This window comes from Eriocheir sinensis, unplaced genomic scaffold (assembly GCF_024679095.1).
Source record: "Eriocheir sinensis breed Jianghai 21 unplaced genomic scaffold, ASM2467909v1 Scaffold1055, whole genome shotgun sequence".
Lineage (NCBI taxonomy): Eukaryota > Metazoa > Arthropoda > Malacostraca > Decapoda > Varunidae > Eriocheir > Eriocheir sinensis.
Window position 1 is genome coordinate 70,627 of NW_026110358.1, and position 22,107 is coordinate 92,733.

Consider the following 22,107-nt stretch of genomic DNA (forward strand, 5'->3'; position numbering starts at 1 on the left):
TACAGGCTTGAAGAAAAAGGCAAATAAGAGGAAGAGGAGAAGAGGAGGAGGAGGAGGTAAGTGGTAGTTTTTCCCCACTCTTAGGAAAGGTCTCTCTCTCTCTCTCTCTCTCTCTCTCTCTCTCTCTCTCTCTCTCTCTCTCTCTCTCTCTCTCTCTCTCTCTCTCTCTCTCTCTCTCTCTGCTCAAGTTAGTGGCAATGTAGACCCCACAAGACCAGCACAAAGTCATCATTATCCTTGACGGGGAGGGCCTCAGTCATCGTCAAATAGCACAGCCGACTGGTGTTTCCATCTCTAACGTATGAATGGGTCTGCAGACATGTGGCCACAGGCTCCACTAGTGACAGGCCTCAAAGCCTCGCAGCAGATTTTTAACAGTGTAATCACGGCAGGGGTGCATACACTCATTATTAAATAAATACCTATCATCGTCATATATCGTATAGCTATCCACGCTGGTGCAGTATGTCCTTTACGTATTAATTTTGCCAGATATTATAATTCTGTATACTTTTACTGGCAATGAATAGGGATGAGGTCAACCCCAGCATTTAAACTGCCTGAGAATGGTCCATGTTATCAAAGGTTTCTGCACCCAAGCACACACATACTTAACATGGCTTTGGTAGTTGTGGGCCTTTCCATGGCTAGTGTTTTGACCCTGGTGGGAGTCTGACAAGGCTCCTGTACCCATAACTCTAAAAAAAATACTCCTGAGAACACATTTTTCTTTTTTTGATATTTAGAAATAACTGGTGAGAGAGTCGGCAGCGTCTCAGAATAGCGATCAATGTCCTGAGTGGAATGGCTTACAGAATAACTGCATCCACAGCACAGTCCCCCCATGGTAATTGTCAATAATCTCTGTAGTGCATTGACGACCTTATGTCAGTGACTCTGTGGTAAGGTACAGTCTGTTTCAGTAGGATATTACAGGTGGTCAAGCCTCCTCTCTCTTTCTCTTGACCAGCTCTGTGGCAGCCAATCACCGCACATAACCCCTCACTCTGCTTCCACCTTGACCGACAGCGTTGTGACTGTGCAGTGTTCTCAGTTTTCTAACACTATCTGGAATACTGCAAGACCTACCTGTGTATGCTAAGTATCACTGCTAGCCTTGACCTATAACATGCATTCTGTAACACAAGACAAATGACTATTTTTTCTTGTAGATGTCACGTGGCGAATGAAGGTATTTTCTTTGTACGCTAAAAACAAGTTTGTATTTCTTTCTATCTACAGTCAAGTTAACAGTGTGCACATATATATGGCTGTCTTCTTGGTCTCATCATAATCCTTGACGTTTTAGGCATATGCGGCCAAACACACACATCTGGCAAGGCTTTTGAAGTGTTGTGGCCCACTACCGGGCTCTCAAGGAGATTTAAGACTGATTTGTACCTGCGACAACTGACTTAATGTTCTGGTACTTCAAGAGTATTTGAAGGAGCTCGTAGTTGGGGTGATGAAACGTTGTCGCTGTTTTATATTTAATTTAACCTATCTTAACACTATGAATAACAAGAATAATATAAAATACAAAATACACTTCAGTCAGACCCAGCGGGTCGTCAGGCCTCGCACACTGCCTGTTAAGGGACAAGTATCGTCCTACTTCAATACTAGTTGCAATTCTAACTATTTCTTATTACACATACACTGAATATATATACTCTTATAATCTAAACAATACCACTATACACAATGGACACTAGTGCGCTTTCCTTTACGGTACAACACTTCACTTTCTACTCACGACAGCGTAGATGAACACACGACACATATTGTGTCTAAAATTTAGAGGGACACATGAGCGTCGGTCAGAATTATTTCTAGTTCTGCCCCGAGTACTCCGAGGGAACCCCCTTATATGGGCGATTGCCTACGTCACTATACGTCATTACTACGTCATAACTATTGACAGGGTACAAAAGGCTCCTGAACTGAGGGTGCACTCCTGACCCTATGATATTGTCACATCCTCTATGGTTATAGTACATAAGAGTGAATATTCATGAGTATGTAGTGTTATTCTACATGGCTTCCGTTTACATGATTCTCGTCCTTATAGCCTTTGGCGTGGTGCTGTCGTTGGGTGAAGTGGGTGGTTTCGGGAAGCCGGCAGAGCGCCAGCTGTATGGTGGCCTGAGACGCCCCTTTTGGCTCCCTGTGTGTTTCAATAATGATTTGTTCTTCCCACTGTCACCTCGCTGTGCTGTGTTCTTCAAATTGTTCTTAAAGTTGGATGTATTCTAACGTTCTATGTCGCTTTCGTCTTCCTTATTTATTTGTGATGTTTGTACTGGGTCAGGTGATGTTACTGCGTCTGTGTTTGTAGATGCAGCACCCTGCGGGGCACCACAGAAGGAGTTCTTCAGGGGAAGCTTTATCTGGCAGTTAATACTTCATGGTGATGTGAGGTGCACAGATACTGTTTTCCTGCACTCCCGAGCACTGGCAAGGCAGAAGCAAGCTTACGCCTCCAGTGCAATGATTGGCTGTTACTTGGCCAGGCAAGAGTACACATGTACACATGGAAACAAGACTGTGTGCGTGTGTGTGAGGGAAAGGGCCGTTGTGTAAGGCAGTGCGGGTGTCATTCTAGAGTTTTGCACACACGCACACACGCCCTCCAAAACACGCACACAAGCCTTCACACACGCACACAGGCCTTCACACACGCACACAGCCCCGCACACACGCCATAAAGCACAGCCGTGAGTGACGTGCCTGACACACACTTATAAACACGAAAAATCCGCCCACAATCTCCACTCCCTGTTTTCTCCGTGTTCTCTTGGTCTCCGGCGGTTACTGTGGGTTTCTAAAGGCGTGGAGAACCATTACCACATGATATACCGCCTCAGACACCTCCGTCAGGCTTTACAAGTAGAGAAAACGGTAAAATAGTGTGTTTGCCTGGAAAGGAGAGGTCGGCGGCCATCTTGTCTTCCTCTTCTTCTTCTTTGATCTGTTACCTGTATCGTGTTGTGTTATTTTGTTCCTTATTTTGTGTTCTATGTATGTTTTAATGGCGGGAAATGCTTGACGAAAATGTGATTACTGTTTTTACGGGTTTAAATTATATTGAGGAAGTGTTTTCACGCTTGTTGGGGTGATCTTGATCTTGATCTTGATGTCACAGGTGGCTCGGGATTTCTCCCCAGCCAGGCCTTTGTAGCGGCAGCTCCTGTGAAAAGAAACAAAACATGCGGGAAGTCAAAGTTCTCGGGGCAAGATATCATTCCCTACATCTTTCACGCCACATGCCTTCCAAGAACTCTTTCACTGCCTCAATCACTCGTCCACTCGTCTCTCCACTGAGCCCCAGCAGCAGCACCATCCACTCCCTTCCAGTCCTCCCGTTTACTCCACGTCCCATCTCGCTCAGAAACACATGCATCATCTTCGTTCTCTCCCTGTCATACTTCTTACATTCCAGCACTACATGCTGCACAGTCTCGTCCACACCCCTATCACACATCTGGCACACTTTGCTGCGGACTCAGACCATCTATAGTTCCTTGCATTCACATCCAGACACTGCGCTCTAGCACGGAAAAGAAGATCACCTCCAGGCTTCCCTCATACCACACCTCACACTTTGGGGCCTCTTTCTCCCTATACCAGTCGAGAGTTTCCTTTCTTTCCATCTCATTCTTCCACTTGCTCAATCCCTCATCTTTAACTGCCATATCTATCACATTCTTCCACTTTCTTACATCCCACTCAAACCCTCTCCATTTCTGTTTGTTATTCTCCATTCAAACACATTCTGTCTATCTTCAAAGGGTCGGTACACCCACCTACTTAGCATAACATTCCTGTCTATCATTCGCCCACATTTATTCGCCCATTTGCCATCTCTTATACTCCACAAGTATACTTTCCTTGCTAATCTTGCATCCTCCATTTGTTCCAGTCTCACTTTATATCTCAAGGTTGCCTTTACTAGTCTTTCCCTAAACGTGCTCCATCCCATGTCCCCAATAAGAGCCTCTACTGCTGCAAACCTTGGTGCATTCAGTGCCATTCTTGCTACCCTATTCTGCCCCACTTCCAATTTTTCTATCTCACTGTCATTCCATGTCATCACATCCATTCCATACATAATGCTCAGGACAGCCACACTCTTCCAAACCTCACGGATGACATCATACTTGCTCGCTCTCATCCTCGCTGCACTCCCTAAACGGCCTACCCACTGGTTTGCCATACTTATCTTTACATTCTTGGCCCTGCCGCATCCATTTACCTCCATCCACACCCCTAGATACTTGTATTCTTCCGTCTGTTCCAACTCATCCCTTCCAGTCTCCAAGTTGTTTCTCTCTCATCCTCTGACCTATTCACTATCATTACTTTGCTCTTCTCACTACTGAACCTAACCCCAAAATCCCTTCCATAACCCCCTACCACATCTAGGAGACTCTGTAGTTCTTCAGCAGACTCACTCATAACCACCACATCATCCGCATACAACAACACACATACTTTATCCTCTCCAATTCTCACTCCTGCATTCATTCTCCTCATTCTGACTGCTAATTCCTGTGAAAAGACTAAATAATGTTGGTGATAATATACAGCCTTGTCTCACTCCTCTTCACTCTTCACCCAACCTGTCTCTAGATCAGCTAGTCTATACTTTGCTCTTGTACCTACATACATACTTCTAATTATGTTAACAATCTTATCACTCAGCCCAACTTTTTCAAGCACTCTGCATAACACATCTCTATTCACCCTGTCATAAGCTTTCTATATCTAGGAAGCCTAAGTACAGTTTCCTCCTCTCTCTTTTTCCTTTCAATCAGCTCATTTACAACAAACATATTATCTTCTGCTCGCCTGTCCACTCGGAACCTGTTCTGCTCCTCACCCAGCACCCTGGCACTCTCAATCCATTTACACAACCTTTCATTCAACACAGCACTAAAGATTTTTCCTATTGAGTTTACCAGAGAGATTGGCCTATAGTTCTTTAATTCCTGCTTACTCTTATGCCCGCCCTTGTGGATCAGAGTCACTCTACATTAATTCCATTTACTTGGCACTCTCTCTTCTTCCCATACCAGGTTGAATAACTCAGTCATCCTCTCAATCACAGCCTCACCTCCATTTTTATACAACTCATACGGGATCTCATCTGGTCCTGCAGCCTTACCATTCTTCTGTCTTTTCACACATCTCTCAACCTCCTCCCTACTGATCCTTTCATTCAGCTCATTTGCATCTTTCCTCTCCATAGTCACACATCCTTCTCTCACACCAAATACTTCCCCTACTCCTCCTATTTCTTCCCAAAACTGCATGTAACGAAACACACGAGAAATGAATCCAGACAAGGGAAGTTTTGCCGGCGCCGGGGATCGAACCCGCGACCAGCGTAACGAGAGAGCCGCTCCTTTACCAGTCGGCTAAGTGGGTTATGGGAGGCTCGGCCATCAGGCAAGTCGTGTCACTACACTACTACTACTACTACTACTACTACTACTAATGATAATAACAATATTAATAATAATAATGGATATGAAACATTGCTTGACTGTTTTGCTCGTTCTATTTTGCTTTATTTAATTGGACAGCAGATAAAGACATGGTAATTACAACCAGGTAAACACACACACACACACACACACACACACACACACAGATTGAAGGAGATGGACTTGACGACACTGGAACAAAGAAGGGAGAGAGGAGATCTGATCACGCTGTATAAGTTGCCTAAGTTTGATGGGGTGGATAGAGAGGATCTCTTCTCAACTGTGAGGACACAGGGGCTGAGAGGACATGGAAAGAAACTTAATAAAGGAACCTGTTTGTGACTTGAAAAAGTAGGTTATAGTTTTCCACACAAAAGTGTTAACACATGGAACAGCTTGCAGGAAGAGGTGGTGGAGGCGAGCAGTGTCCACCTAATGAAGTAAAGGCTGGATGAATGTATTTATGGAGACGGGACTATTAGAGCTTAGCTCGGGCCACCTAGACTACAAATAGCTAAACACACACACACACACACACACACACACACTTGTGAAAGCAGTGTAGCGGTACAGCGGTACAGTACCTATGATTTTTTTTTATATATATATAGCCACGGACGCTAAATATATAGCTGCACCTTCCACCACCACACAACACCCAGCCGCACGTGCCCCAGTAATGAGATTCCCTTGTAGTTATGACAGAAATCGTTATTCTGTTTTGGTAATGGTGGAGAGGGAGGAAGGGAGACCCGAGCCCCAGACCAGGGCCGAGTAGGGCCTGGCGGGGCGGGGCGGTGCGGATGAAGTCGCTGTATGCAGTGGGGACAGTTTGAACGGGTATAAATGACCTAGCACGGAGGAGTGGATACACAACCTAGGCAAGTGAAAGTATGAAGATTGGATGTTTGAATGTGAGAGGTTGGGGTGTGGGCAAACTTGAGGACATGAGTAAGGAACTGGATGAATGGAAGTATGATATAATAGGCTTGACTGAGACACACCTGAGAGGCGACGTGCAGACTGAGGGGAGTGAGTATGTGATGATTGGGAAGGGGCGAAAGAAACAGGAGACTATGGGAGGAGGCGTAGCCTTCCTCCACCGCAAAAATGAGAATCTGAAGGTGGAAGAGCTAGATGTAGGTAACAGTGCTAGCAGTGAAGATGTATTGGCCGTGAGTGTGGAATGCAAGAATAAAAAGGGCAGACTAGAAAGAGTAGTAATGGTTGTTGTGTATATGACTGTAGAAGGTGAAAGAGCAGCAAGGGAAAACAGGGGAAAGTACAATATTCTTAGAAAAGTTGTGAGAGAGCATGCAGGAGAGAGAGTGATTGTTATGGGTGATATGAATGCACATACAGGTATGTTAGGTGAACGTATAAATCGGAATGGAGAAATGCTAGCTGAGTTTGTAAGTGAGATGAACTTAGAGAACCTGAATGAAACTCTGGCTGAGGGACGTGTGACCTGGAGTGCAAGAAATCAGGAGTCTGCGATTGATTATGTACTGGTAAATGGGAGAATGCGCGAATGTGTGTCTCGTATGTGGATAGATGAAGAGGGAATGATTGATATTGTGTCTGACCATAATATGTTGACCGTGGAGTGCGGGCTGAATGGTAGAAATGAAATGAAAGAAAAGGACAGGAAAAAGAAGAAGTGGAGACTGAGAGATGTAGGGTGGGAAAATTTTCAGGTAGACTTGAGTGAAAGAAATTGGGAGCCAGGTAGTTTGAATGATGTGGACGCTTTGAATGAAAGGCTCGTAGAGAATGTGAGAGGAGCTGCAGTCCAACATGTAGGGTATGTGAGAACGAATGGTAGAAAGCGTGTAAGGAAACCGTGGTGGAACGATGATATTAGGACAGCTAGGAAAGAACGAAAGAGACTAAATAGACTGTGTAGACGAATGAGGAGAAGGAGGCAAGAAAGCGAAGAAGCTGAGGGTGAATACCAGAATGCATGGGAAAGCTATGTGAGACACCAACGACTGACAAAGCGGAAGATCATGAGTGCAAAGGTTCAGTGTGAAAGAAGTGTGATTCAGACCCTGAGAGAGAAAGGGCTTGAGGGAGGTCGTGAGTGGTATAGATTCCTGAGAGGTGAGAGGATGAGTGACAGTGAGAATGTGGAAAGTCTGAAGGTGAATGGTGAAAAAATTACAGATAAGGAGAAAATGAGGGAGACAATTAGGGAGTTTTGGGAAGAAATAGGAGGAGTAGGGGAAGTATTTGGTGTGAGAGAAGGATGTGTGACTATGGAGAGGAAAGATGCAAATGAGCTGAATGAAAGGATCAGTAGGGAGGAGGTTGAGAGATGTGAAAAGACAGAAGAATGGTAAGGCTGCAGGACCAGATGAGATCCCGTATGAGTATGAGTTGTATAAAATGGAGGTGAGGCTGTGATTGAGAGGATGACTGAGTTATTCAACCTGGTATGGGAAGAAGAGAGAGTGCCAAGTAAATGGAATGAATGTAGAGTGACTCTGATCCACAAGGGCGGGTATAAGAGTAAGCAGGAATTAAAGAACTATAGGCCAATCTCTCTGGTAAACTCAATAGGAAAAATCTTTAGTGCTGTGTTGAATGAAAGGTTGTGTAAATGGATTGAGAGTGCCAGGGTGCTGGGTGAGGAGCAGAACGGATTCCGAGTGGACAGGCGAGCAGAAGATAATATGTTTGTTGTAAATGAGCTGATTGAAAGGAAAAAGAGAGAGGGAGGGAAACTGTACTTAGGCTTCCTAGATATAGAGAAAGCTTATGACAGGGTGAATAGAGATGTGTTATGCAGAGTGCTTGAAAAGTTGGGCTGTGTGATAAGATTGTTAACATAATTAGAAGTATGTATGTAGGTACAAGAGCAAAGTATAGACTAGCTGATCTAGAGACAGGTTGGGTGAAGAGTGAAAGAGGAGTGAGACAAGGCTGTATATTATCACCAACATTATTTAGTCTTTTCACAGGAATTAGCAGTCAGAATGAGGAGAATGAATGCAGGAGTGAGAATTGGAGAGGATAAAGTATGTGTGTTGTTGTATGCGGATGATGTGGTGGTTATGAGTGAGTCTGCTGAAGAACTACAGAGTCTCCTAGATGTGGTAGGGGGTTATGGAAGGGTTGTTGGGTTAAGTTCAGTAGTGAGAAGAGCAAAGTAATGATAGTGAATAGGTCAGAGGATGAGAGAGAAACAACTTGGAGACTGGAAGGGGATGAGTTGGAACAGACGGAAGAATACAAGTACCTAGGGGTGTGAATGGAGGTAAATGGATGCGGCAGGCCAAGAATGTAAAGATAAGTATGGCAAACCAGTGGGTAGGCCGTTTAGGGAGTGCAGCTAGGATGAGAGCGATCACTTCTGATGTCATCCGGGAGGGTTGGAAGCGTGTGGCTGTCCCGAGCATGATGTAGGGAATGGATGTGATGACATGGAATGACAGTGAGATAGAAAAATTGGAAGTGGGGCAGAATAGGGTAGCAAGAATGGCACTGAATGCACCAAGGTTTGCAGCAGTAGAGGCTCTTAGGGGGGACATGGGATGGAGCACGTTTAGGGAAAGACTAGTAAAGGCAACCTTGAGATATAAAGTGAGACTGGAACAAATGGAGGATGCAAGATTAGCAAGGAAAGTATACTTGTGGAGTATAAGAGATGGCAAATGGGCGAATAAATGTAAGGAATGATAGACAGGAATGTTATGCTAAGTAGGTGGGTGTACTGACCCTTTGAAGATAGACAGAATGTGTTTGAATGGAGAATAACAAACAGAAATGGAGAGGGGTTTGAGTGGGATGTAAGAAAGTGGAAGAATGTGATAGATATGGCAGTTAAAGATGAGGGATTGAGCAAGTGGAAGAATGAGATGGAAAGAAAGGAAACTCTCGACTGGTATAGGGAGAAAGAGGCCCCAAAGTGTGAGGTGTGGTATGAGGGAAGCCTGGGAGGTGATCTTTTCCGTGCTAGAGCGCAGTGTCTGGATGTGAATGCAAGGAACTATAGATGGTCTGAGTCCCGCAGCAAAGTGTGCCAGATGTGTGATAGGGGTGTGGACGAGACTGTGCAGCATGTAGTGCTGGAATGTAAGAAGTATGACAGGGAGAGAACGAAGATGATGCATGTGTTTCTGAGCGAGATGGGACGTGGAGTAAATGGGAGGACTGGAAGGGAGTGGATGGTGCTGCTGCTGGGGCTCAGTGGAGAGACGAGTGGACGAGTGATTGAGGCAGTGAAAGAGTTCTTGGAAGGCATGTGGCGTGAAAGATGTAGGGAATGATATCTTGCCCCGAAAACTTTGACTTCCCGCATGTTTTGTTTTCTTTTCACAGGAGCTGCCGATACAAAGGCCTGGCTGGGGAGAAATCCCGAGCCACCTGTGACATCAAGGGACTTTCCTACGAAGAGAGACTGAGGAAGCTGAGACTGCCCACACTGGCATATAGAAGAGCAAGGGGAGATCTAATTGAGGCCTATAAGATACTCACTGGGAAATATGATGATGCATGTACCAGAGGAATATTGAAACTTAGAGAAGAAAGCAGGAGTAGGGGAAATTCATTGAAACTGTTTAAGTCAAGATCACGGTTGGATGTAAGGAAGTATGCTTTCCCAAGTAGAGTAGTGAATAATTGGAATCAACTGCCTGAGTGGGTGGTGACGGCAACAACTGTGATTCAGTTTGAATCCAGACTCGATCAATTCTGGGCTAACCAAGATTTGAAATATAATTACAAGGCTCAAATCATCCACCACACACTGCCACAAGTTGTTAACGTAGATCTGGAGTCACAGGCGTAAGCCTCTTCCAGGAGGTCTTCTGTAAGTATCTGTAAGTATCTGTAAGTATCAAGATCAAGATCAAGATCACCCCAACAAGCGTGAAAACACTTCCTCAATATAATTTAAACCCGTAAAAACAGTAATCACATTTTCGTCAAGCATTTCCCGCCATTAAAACATACATAGAACACAAAATAAGGAACAAAATAACACAACACGATACAGGTAACAGGTCAAAGAAGAAGAAGAGGAAGACAAGATGGCCGCCGACCTCTCCTTTCCAGGGCCTGGATTCACTAACGAGTTACGACGTTCGTAAGTCACAAAAAATGTCTTAAGGCAACCTTCGGCTGCTTTGGGCTATTCACTAAACAGTTACGACACTCTTCCGGCACCGTAACTTTACGGCAGCTCCAGGCATGGCGTAAGGTATCATAACCCGGACCTAGGGCCTCCACAATACAATACGGACCATGACAGAGGAAGAAGAAGAAGACCCGCGACCATAACAACAGCGAAACTAGCCCCATAAAACACTCACGAAGAAGAAACCTGAAGAAGGAACACCCTCCGCACCACTTCCATGGGCCAGTAGGAGTACCGCACCAACTCCTCCCCACAGCCGTGTGAGAGGAAAATATCGTTTTGGACGTGGTCCGTCACACGATTCAGCGATCACCTCCACCGCCTGCGCCTGCCCCTGACCCCTGGCAGGACCGTCGAGGAGACCAGTGAGCACCTTCTGCTGCATTGCCCACGCTTCCACTCTCACCGAGTGCTGCCACGATACCACCTCGGCGCTCCCTGGACGTGCCCACTTTCGACCTGCCCACGGTGCTGCTGGTGGCAGCAGGCGTCCACCCCTCACGGCAGGAAGCAGAAGCCATCCGCCTCACCTACGCCTCCTTCAGGAGGACGGGGCAGCAGATACGCCTATGAAGCCCTCACAGGACGACACAAGGGCTCATATGAGCGAGTAGATCGCCGCGGCCCAAAACAACATGAACAAGAATCTGAAGAAGAAGTAGGGAGAAGAAAGAAAAAGAAGCCAGAAGACCCCAGTTTATTGAAGGTGAAGAAATGGAATTACAAGCAGTATTAGCACACGACCGGGCTCTCAGGAGAGAAAGGGTCTTCAGAGACCCTTTGAACCCCCTGGAAGTGGAAGACGAACATCTCTTGAGATATTATAGATTCCCTCGGGAAATACTCTGGCTCTGTGATGAACTGAACCAGACATTGGTCGGTGACAAGAAGATCTCATGCCGTCCCTACTCACACGCAAGTGTTGACAGCACTGAGATTCTACGCTAGTGGAAGCTTTCAGAGTGTTGTGGGAGATGCCTCTGGACTCAGCCAATCAAGTGTCTCACGAATAATAGGGAAAGTAACAGATGCCTTATTCAGCAGAGCAAGACGGGAGATAAAAATGCCAAGAAGTGCAGCAGACATAGCTGCAACAAAGCATAAGTTTTACCAATTGAGTAATTTCCCTAATGTGATTGGTGCAATTGATTGTACCCACATTGCCATCAAAGCCCCACAGATTAACGAGGATGTATATGTCAATCGTAAACAATATCACTCACTGAACATCCAGGTGATTGCCAACTCTGATCAAGTAATCACAAGCTATTCAGCAAAATACCCTGGAAGCAGTCATGACTCTTACATATGGAGGAATAGTTGTGTTGCCGGAGCTTCAACAGAGGGAGTTTGGACACTCATACCTGCTTGGTGAGTATTTTGTTACTTTGTAATTATATATCCCTGACATTGTTTTGCAGACCTGAGTGATCCATTTCAGACACTCAATTTCTGGGTAAATTATAATACTTTTTCATGTGGAGATTGTTGTAATCACCAGGAAATGGCTACAATAACCATTTAGTTAAATTGTTGATAGTTTCGCACTTTAGCAGTGATAGGTTACTACCCTTTGCAACAAAGGATTACTATCCTCAGGAGCAATATATTACTATTTTAGGAGGTAGGTTACCATTCTTTTGGTCAGTGGTTCTTAACCTTATTACTACCATGCCCCCTCTAGGAATTGGTTCTTCCCTCCACACCCCCCTTGCATCTGTGAATAAAGCTTCCTCCCAGATTTTAAAGAAAATAGTAAGCCCTATGTATGTAGTGTAGCAACTTGCCTGATGGGCGAACCTCCCATAACTCAATCTGCGAGGGGGGTACCTATTTGACCAACTTGTTAAGTAGTGTCTCTATCATCTTGCTGGTTGAAGGTTCGATCCCAGCGGCTAAACCTTTCCTTGTCTGGATTAATTTCTTGTGTGTTTCGTCACACACAGAGGTCGAGTATGAATATATTACCTGAAGAGTAAATTCTGGCATTTCAATTACACTATAGGAAATTAAAGTTAAGGCGATACTTTTGCATTTTCTCGTAAACTTCTCAATATTTGCCCGCACTCTTGTCAAGAGAATAACACATTTAATTAGAGAAATTCCAAGTTTTACCTAGGGATCGTGCCCCCTTTGCAAATTACTGACACCCCCTTAGGGGGCCATGCCCTATCGGTTAAGAACCACTGCTTTAGGTTAATGTGTGTTTATGTTAGTTTATAGATAGGTTGTAGGGTCAAGACAGCTGAACAATCTGTCATAGTGTTTGTTATGATACTTTCTGCAATAAATTCACCCTCACACCGTTATAGCTCTTTTCTGGTGAAAGTCATATCCACGTGAAAGAGAATCATACCTTAGCTAGAAATAAATAGTATGTGTCTAAAATCGACAGCTTAGATATGCTAATCAATGCTTCAGACCTTGAAACTTGCATCACATTTAGGTTGGATATTTGGGTAATTGTATAGTCACAGAAAGCCTCATTTCTTTGTCTGACAATAATATATAATTTACGAAAGTTAGTAAGGCACCATATAATATTTTGCTTGGCGTGTTTTACTGTGGTGTCATGCGTACTGTGTCTCGGTGTAATATACAATACACTACCAGGGTAATGTTTTCTTGCAGATGATCACTTGTGTTTTTGTTAAGTGCTGCTGACCAACTATGTAATTAGATGTGATCAATAATTTCAAACTAAGCATATATGCCTACCTAATTTAACCTACATAGGGATTGCTGGTAAATTAGTAACTAAACAGTGCCCTGTAAGGTTTGATTCATCACTCATTCTGAAAGCCATTAGTACTGTCATAGTGGCCACCACTGATTTATAATAAAAAAAATGCCAAAAGACTGATTTTGATAATTAGCAACTTGTCACTAAATATTTTTCATTGTTTGCCACTTCTATTGCTTGTAAAATAGGAAAAAAATATCAGCCAACAACTAATGTGTTCACTGTGGTGCAGATATTGTCAGGCTAAGGATACTAGGTATCACCCAGACATATGGCGTTGTGAGCGAGTGGGAGAAGAGATGAGAAGGGGGAGGGTTGGCTCAGTTTTGCATTGAGGTGGGAGAAAACTATCAAAAGTGCTAGTTCACACTCTATACATAACATTCACTCTATAAAAAGAGGCAACAAAACTTGCTGCCAGCTTTTAACACCTTTCATACAATCATCTTGAGTAGACCTTTGACACTAGATATTGATGCTGACCTTTGTTGGGTTTATATTTAATTATTATTTGTGTAATTCCTATGGTTTGTTCTGTGAGTTCAATGTTAGGTTATGGTTAAGTTAGGTACTCTAGTGTTTGGTATAAGGATGGTATATTATATTAGTTCATAATAACTCGTGCACTGATTTTCTTCACACCAAACCTTTTAATTTGCCTCTGCTTGAAATGTACCCACATCTAAAGATTGCTCTCTCTCTCTCTCTCTCTCTCTCTCTCTCTCTCTCTCTCTCTCTCTCTCTCTCTCTCTCTTATATTTTTAGGTGACAGTGGATATCCCTTGGAACCCTTCTTGATGACGCCCATAGAAAATCCTGCCAACCCTGCGGAGCAGCAGTACAACAGAAGCCATATGAGGACACGTGTTGTTGTAGAACAGACATTTGGAACTCTCAAAACATGCTTCCGATGTCTTCATAGATCAGGAGGGGCACTCCAGTATGATCCTGCCCACTGTGGAAAAATTGCAGTAGCTTGTATGCTCCTGCATAACTTATGTGTGAGGAGAGGTATACCCATGCAAGATGCTGTTGAATATCACGAGGAAGCTCATCCACCTGATATTGGTAATGTAAATGTTGGGCATGGGAGGGTTGAGAGGCAAGAACTCATCCAACAAGCATTTGTACTGTAATGCTGAATTGCCATATAATACATTAATAAGTTCAAGTACTATACAGTCTCAAGGTACTATGCTAGATTAAGGTAAATATACTGTTTTCAGGTTGAGTCAAATATCTTTATATATTTTTTTATATATTATGTCAGTGTAAAAATACATTTCCTTACTCTTGTACTTATACTGCACCATTGAGACTAGAAAATGAGAGATCTTTTTGTAATAAATTTGCTATATATAAAAATTCTTAAAAAAAAAAATATTGTCTAAATTAACAGGAGTAATAAGATATTAAAATAAACACACTTTGACTCCATTGACAAGAATATTTTTTACATAAACACATGGACTACAATATTGGCAATATAAAAGGTTATTTTTTACATAAAAAAGTGACTCCATTGATAAGAAATAAATAACTTATTTTAAATAAATGACTTATTTTAAACAAATACACAAGAACTCCATAAATAAATAAATGCATTTTTTTTACATAAACAGGTACTTGACTATTGTAACCTTATTTAATAGTTAACTGAAACTGGCTTCATAACTCCTAGCTGAGTACATAACTACGTTGCTGATTGGCTGTCGGATATCTCTGATGCCCAACACACTCGAATCAGCTTCATACTTACGGTGAGGGGGGAAAAAAAACGGTTGGGAATGAAAGATTTTAGACACTTATATGGTGGCTACATGACATAACTGCATTAGTTACCTGTCAGCAGCAGCCTCATGGCCGGGCACCAGTCGACTCTGTTTTCTAATAGTGATTAGTGATCTGGCACAGTTGTGGTGCAAGATGTGGCAGTTCATCGATAATTATTAAAAGACATAACCGACTGGTGCCCAGCCATGAGACTGCTGCTGACACATAACTAATGCAGTTATGTTATGTAGTCATCACATAAGTCTGTCTGAAATCTTTCTCCCTCAAGATCAGTCTTTCATGATGCAAGTAAGTGGTGTCTTGTGCAAGCAATCACATACCTTTATAGAGTGGCATATACTTATCATAATTACTTTATTTTTACCCAAACAAGTTTTGCAAACCACTATATAATTGTAAAATCACAGATTCATCCTAAAATGTTGAAATAAATCTACCTATCTTGTGTAAGAGAAGCCAAGTAAATGATTATGAATATTTCTTGAATCTATGAAATTTTGTTGTGTTGGGTGACAAAGACAGCAGACACCACGTCAGCCAAGAGCAAATCAGCAGCGTTCTTACTGAGCTAGGAACTATGGATTAAGGCACTGTTAAAGGGAATACAACCTAATTAAATTGTTCTCCTTACAACCAAAACAAAGACCTTTACCATAAGAAAATGATTTACATTGAATTCCGTGCCCTGTAGAGCTCAACAAAGTCCTGAAAACTTTGAGCCATGGAATTCATTGAAACTGATATTTTTTCAAGTGAATTAGCACACTTTTCAACACCAACCTTTATTTCTCCTTGAACTTGCAGCATTTCTGGTGCCAAAGGGTCTGTCTTTCTTTTGGGAAACCTCCCATGTGGATCCACCCTGGGCCTGGTAGTGGAAGGGCCTGGGCTGCTAGGTGCTGCAGCACCGGTCAGTCTTTCCAAAGTGAGCCTAGAACTGGAAGGCTCTGGGTGGCTTGGTGCTGTATCATCTGTTTGCGTTCCTGAAGTAGGCTCAAAAGTGGAAGGGTCTGGGATGCTGGGTGCTGTAATACCCAGCAGCCTTTCTGGGGACATTTGAGGCAGGAAGTAATCATGCTCCATGATTACATAATCCTCTTGAACTTCAGAAAACATTGAGCCTCCTGTGAAAGAAAATTAATTTACTTAGTCTTCATTAGCAGGAGTCACACTTGCTGCTTAGTAGGCTACATCCACCACCCACACAGTTTACCTCTTTTAATTCTCAATGGCATGATTTCTTATACTGATATCATGTGCAGAATATTATCCAAAGACTGTATATAATGAAAATGTAGAGTAATAGTATTTTTTTGCTGTGATGTATTTCATATTACTCAACAAATTTAAATTTGGAAAAATGAGCACAAAAAAAAAAATACCATACAACATCACATTACTAACTCAATCTGCAACAAATGATTTTACAACAAGTAATATCAAACATAGACACTCACATCTCAGCAACTGGGTAAAGGCTATTTCAACGCAACCTAACCCTACCCAAACCCATTAACCCCTTCTTTACTGGATGTGTGTCTTGTGACACATATCTGTCACAGCTTGATGCAGCCACGAGGCAACAGGTGCACCCTGTGACACACCCATGTCAAGTAAAGCCCCATTCACATTGTGCTGACTAAGCCACGACTACCTACGACTCTAGGGTACACGAGGTCTTGGGTGTCGATGTGAAAGGGTCGGGCGCGTCTTGAAAGAGGTCTTGAGATTGTTGCCGAATGCTGAGCGGACGTCAGGAGGGAGTGAGGGTCGTGAGGGTTAGGGCGACATGTTGGCAACTAGTTGGCCGAATGTCTCAGACAGTCGGCAAGACACCAAGATGCCAATAAAACCTCCCTCCCCTTCTTTAAGCGTGGGATCCAACTTGTCAAATGGAAAAGTCGCTGGGTTGTCATGGCAGAGTCGGTACAGTATGAATGGGGCTTAAGAATATGTTGGTTTTGAGGGCTCACAAGGACTCGGTTTTGGGGTTATTTAACAGCGTGAGGTGGCACCCAGTGCCTTGTGCCAGCATCAAGCTGTAACATGCATGTTTCATAAACACATCTGTTACAAAAAGGTTAATAGAAGTTGGGGACATATAATAAGAGCTATGCATTGTGGTGGCACTAATCTTCATCACTTTAGCCCGTAAGCTTATAGTTTGAAAGCACCCATTACCCTGGGACGGGGGCCATTGGGCCACGTTGCCATGCAAGTCACCATATTTTACCTTAAACAGGTTCTCCCCCAGGTACCTATTTATCAACCAACACAAAAGAAAGAATGAACACCTGTGTGGGTTGTGTGATGACTATCCTGGATTGAACCTGGGCATGCAGACTCATAGCAACAAATGTTAATCACTAAAAACTGTAACTCAGAAATCCAAAGAAAAAAAGACGCAACACTATTAAGGCGATCTTCAGAAGCTCAGAACATCAGCACTCATGTACCTACCATTGTCAAGAATTCATAAGGAGCTTACAGTCACTACTGCTTCTTTCTTTTCTAGTCTTTCAGTACTTATACAAAGGCTTCACCTAAGGTTGTTCTAGTTACTCTATAAAATGGCATTGAACCAATTACCCAAGGACAGTGATTCCCAACCTTTTCTTTCAGGTGACCCCCCACTCATGCACCTCTAGACATGACTGCAACCCCACTAGTTTAGTCGTATATGTGGTATTATAATGTAATAACACCATGTCTGATAATTTGAGGTTTTGGATACCCCAAGAAAAATGCTTAGTGACCCCACTTGGGGTCGCAACTAAGGTTTGGAAAGGGGGCCCTCGGACCTAAAATTAAAATAGTACCTGGAACTTCTTCAGAGTCAGGGACATCAGCATGTCCAGCAATGGCAACCTCGCTGATTAATGCAGCCATTGCTTCCTCAGCAGCGCTCAATTTGGTGTCTGCGGTTGGTCCTCCTCCTGAAGAAATAAAAAGTAATGATTATTTTTTTGTGAGAGAGAGAGAGAGAGAGAGAGAGAGAGAGAGAGAGAGAGAGAGAGAGAGAGAATGAGGAAAGTTTTGATAACATGTCAGTTTGAAGAATATAAAGAAATTTAATGACTAAGTTATGGCAGAAGCAATGTCTAGATATATAATAAGCTACTGGGTACTTTCATGGGTTGTGTTTTTGAGCCTAGTGGTAATTAGATAAGGCTTCTGCATCATCTGTGTGAAAAACATTCATAAGGACCTGACTGATGTCCTTTGTGACCTTAGAAAATAGTTGTAAGGGTCCTAAATAACTGCTTAAGTTAGTGGCATAACACCGTGCAGGTGATGGAATATATAGGGTTAACTTTATAAGGTGCCGTAACATTGGTACCCATAATATACAACTGACTGAGGGAAGTCAAGGTGAATGATAAGAATTGCATGAAATATTACATGGGCTACCAACTGTCTTTTTTGCACGCACATATTTCTTAAAACTTAAGAGGCAATAAACTGAGAAGAAACTGTGAATACTGTATACTTTTGATTAATATACACAATGGAAGGTGATAAGTAAATAACTAAGCAACAATGTCACTAATTTTGCACCAATAAGTTACTATTTTAGCAGGTCAGAGCAGGGACGTGTGGCTCAGCAAGGACAACCCCAAGGAGGAACAAGTTAAGGTTGAGACTGACAAAAAGATATACATGTTCAAAAAGTTACCTAATGACACCTTCCTGTAGGTAAACGAGCAAGTTTTACTCGATAGATGATTGCCTGACAGGTGATGGGCTTACCTGTTCTCAGCATTTCCTGTCTTGCATCAGCAACCTTCTTCTTTACGAATGAGTGGAAATCACGAAACTTCTTCTTCACCTCGTCCTCAGTTCTTCTGGTGACGCCAACAGCGTTGACAGCCTCCAGCACAGCCAGCCACGCCATTGTCTTCCCTCCCTCGTGACACGTGTTGAGTCCAGCTTACCCAGCAACATTGTTTTTCTGTCTGTCACCTCCCTAATAAGGACTAGAAGTTCTTCGTTGGAAAAGTTAGGGCGGCGTTTCTTGGCTGAAGGGGCTGCCATGGTGTCTTCTTCAGCGTGGCTCCTGCGGCGTGGATAAAGGACGCGACGTTGATGTAAATGCGTAGTTGTAGCCTTTGGAACGGCAACTCCTGATTGCTGATGGTGTCCCAGTTATTTTCTTTTTTCTTGTTTTCCATTTCATATGAGATGTTCTTGATGTGTTCATACCTTATGATTTGTTATTGTTTTCTTCACTGGCCCACGTGTAACTGTTTACGTTCCTGTGATTGGCTACTGTCTCTAGAGTACATATGTATCAAGCGTTCCTATTGGTTGAGGGAAAAATGTCAACAACAGAGGGACGGAACGGAACGGAACACCACACCACTGCCGTCTGTCGGCGGAAGTGTGAAACAGCGCTAAGGCAGGAAAATCTAAACATGGCGGACTTAAGATTTTTTTGGGAATAGCAAAATACGACATTCTTATCTCCGCCATATTGGATCCACTTAAGAACGTCGTATCTGCGAAGCGTTAGTGAATCCAGGCCCAGGCAAACACACTATTTTACCGTTTTCTCTACTTGTAAAGCCTGACGGAGGTGTCTGAGGCGGTATATCATGTGGTAATGGTTCTCCACGCCTTTAGAAACCCACAGTAACCGCCGGAGACCAAGAGAACACGGAGAAAACAGGGAGTGGAGATTGTGGGCGGATTTTTCGTGTTTATAAGTGTGTGTCAGGCACGTCACTCACGGCTGTGCTTTATGGCGTGTGTGCGGGGCTGTGTGCGTGTGTGAAGGCCTGTGTGCGTGTGTGAAGGCTTGTGTGCGTGTTTTGGAGGGCGTGTGTGCGTGTGTGCAAAACTCTAGAATGACACCCGCACTGCCTTACCCAACGGCCCTTTCCCTCACACACACGCACACAGTCTTGTTTCCATGTGTACAGTATGATATATAGTGTCCCTGTCTTTCCTTACAACATGGTGGACAGCACACAGTTATTGCCTACACTACTAAACATTTCAATGTCACTTATTTTGTTCGGCAGGCTCAAACTCCATCCTGGAGCTCCAGAAGAGGCCCTCTGGACTGGGGCCCAAGCAGCGGTGGACTCTCAACAACAACAACAACAACAACAACTCTGTCAAGTAACCCAGTAAGTCAAGTCTTGGTTCAGTCTGCTTGTGTCTGGATGCCTCCTGTTACCTTCACCAAAATGGCATAGATTTGAATTTACAGATAAAAAAATACAAATTAATTTAATGTTTCCTACTTGCATGGTGTTAGTGTGATTGTTAGTAAGTTTATGTGAGCAAGGCGGGGCTTCGTGGTGCAGTGGTTAGCACACTCGGCTCACAACCGAGAGCCCGGGCTCGATTCCCGGCGGAGTGGAAAAAATTGGGCGGCTTTTCCGATACCCTACACTCCTGTCCACCCAGCAGTGTACCAGGTATTAATCGGAGGTTGTGTCCCATCTCCTGGAGTCTATTCCCTTCTCCTATAATTCCTTCCCCTTCTGTCACTCTCCGGCACATGACCACAGATGTTGTGCCCAACTTTTTATGTGAGCAATGCAACAAGCTCTTCCACATTTGTGTGTGTCAAGGTTTACTGCCTCAGCTGATGAGGGAGGAGTTGGCTTGAGGGCAACAGAGGAACTTGTAATAAGTGTGTCTCCTCATGACCAGTGACATGTTTACACAAACGCAATAACTGAGAACAGTGACCTGCAAGGCGTGGCGTGGGTCCTGCCTGCTTGGGGTACTGTCCGTCATACCCCTTTCGTGTACGGTTAACCCGGTAGCAGCGACGGGCCAAATTTGTGGCTTTACCCTGTAGCAGCGGGCCAAATTTGTGGTTTTACCGTAGCAGCGACGGGCCAAATTTGTGGTTTTACCGTGTAGCAGTGACGGGCCAAATTTGTGGCTTTACCGTGTAGCAGCGACGGGCCAAATTTGTGGCTTTACCGTGTAGCAGCGACGGGCCAAATTTGTGGCTTTACCGTGTAGCAGCGACGGGCCAAATTTGTGGCTTTACCGTGTAGCAGCGACGGGCCAAATTTGTGGTTTTACCGTGTAGCAGCGACGGGCCAAATTTGTGGCTTTACCGTGTAGCAGCGACGGGCCAAATTTGTGGCTTTACCGTGTAGCAGCGACGGCCAAATTTGTGGCTTTACCGTGTAGCAGCGACGGGCCAAATTTGTGGCTTTACCATGTAGCAGCGACGGCCAAATTTGTGGCTTTACCGTGTAGCAGCGACGGGCCAAATTTGTGGCTTTACCGTGTAGCAGCGACGGGCCAAATTTATGCCATGATATAAACCCCCCAAAATAGATGATGCATAAACTGATCACAAATGCATTGATATATATTATGAAATGGTTTGTGAGAGTGATGATTTTTTCTCATTTTTCTCGCTTAGAGGGACCATTTAGAAACATGATCCCGCTGCTACTGGGTTAAAACATTAGCCTCCTTGGCCGTTCCATTAGGGCGCCACACTCCGTGACGCATCGCTGGGGTCCAGGGGTTAAGGAAGGAGCCTCGCTGCTTTCAGGGGTGTGTGCATACACAGTCTCCCCTGGGGTGGTCACAGTGTGGTGGAGAGCCATGTTTTTCAGCGCTTTGGACTGGTGTAATATGCGGTATAGATTTGGCTTCATAATGCAGATTTTGGTGTTTTGTGATTGTCTTTTGGGTGTTTTGTGGGCCTGAGGAATGTGTCGCCCCTGGCACACAGCCCAGCGGTGTGCTTACATAAACATTTTTGTGTCATATAAATTTTGTTTCTATTTTCTGGAAGTGTTTCTTTACTGCACTGCATTCAGGGACCAAAAAAGTATTACCTTGTCTAGAGGCAACACTGTCCCCAGAACATGACCCGTGGGACACTGGTGGACAAAAATGTTTCTTTCTGGGAGATTTTGGTGCTTTTAAATAATGGCCCACCTGTTTGTTAACCCCTT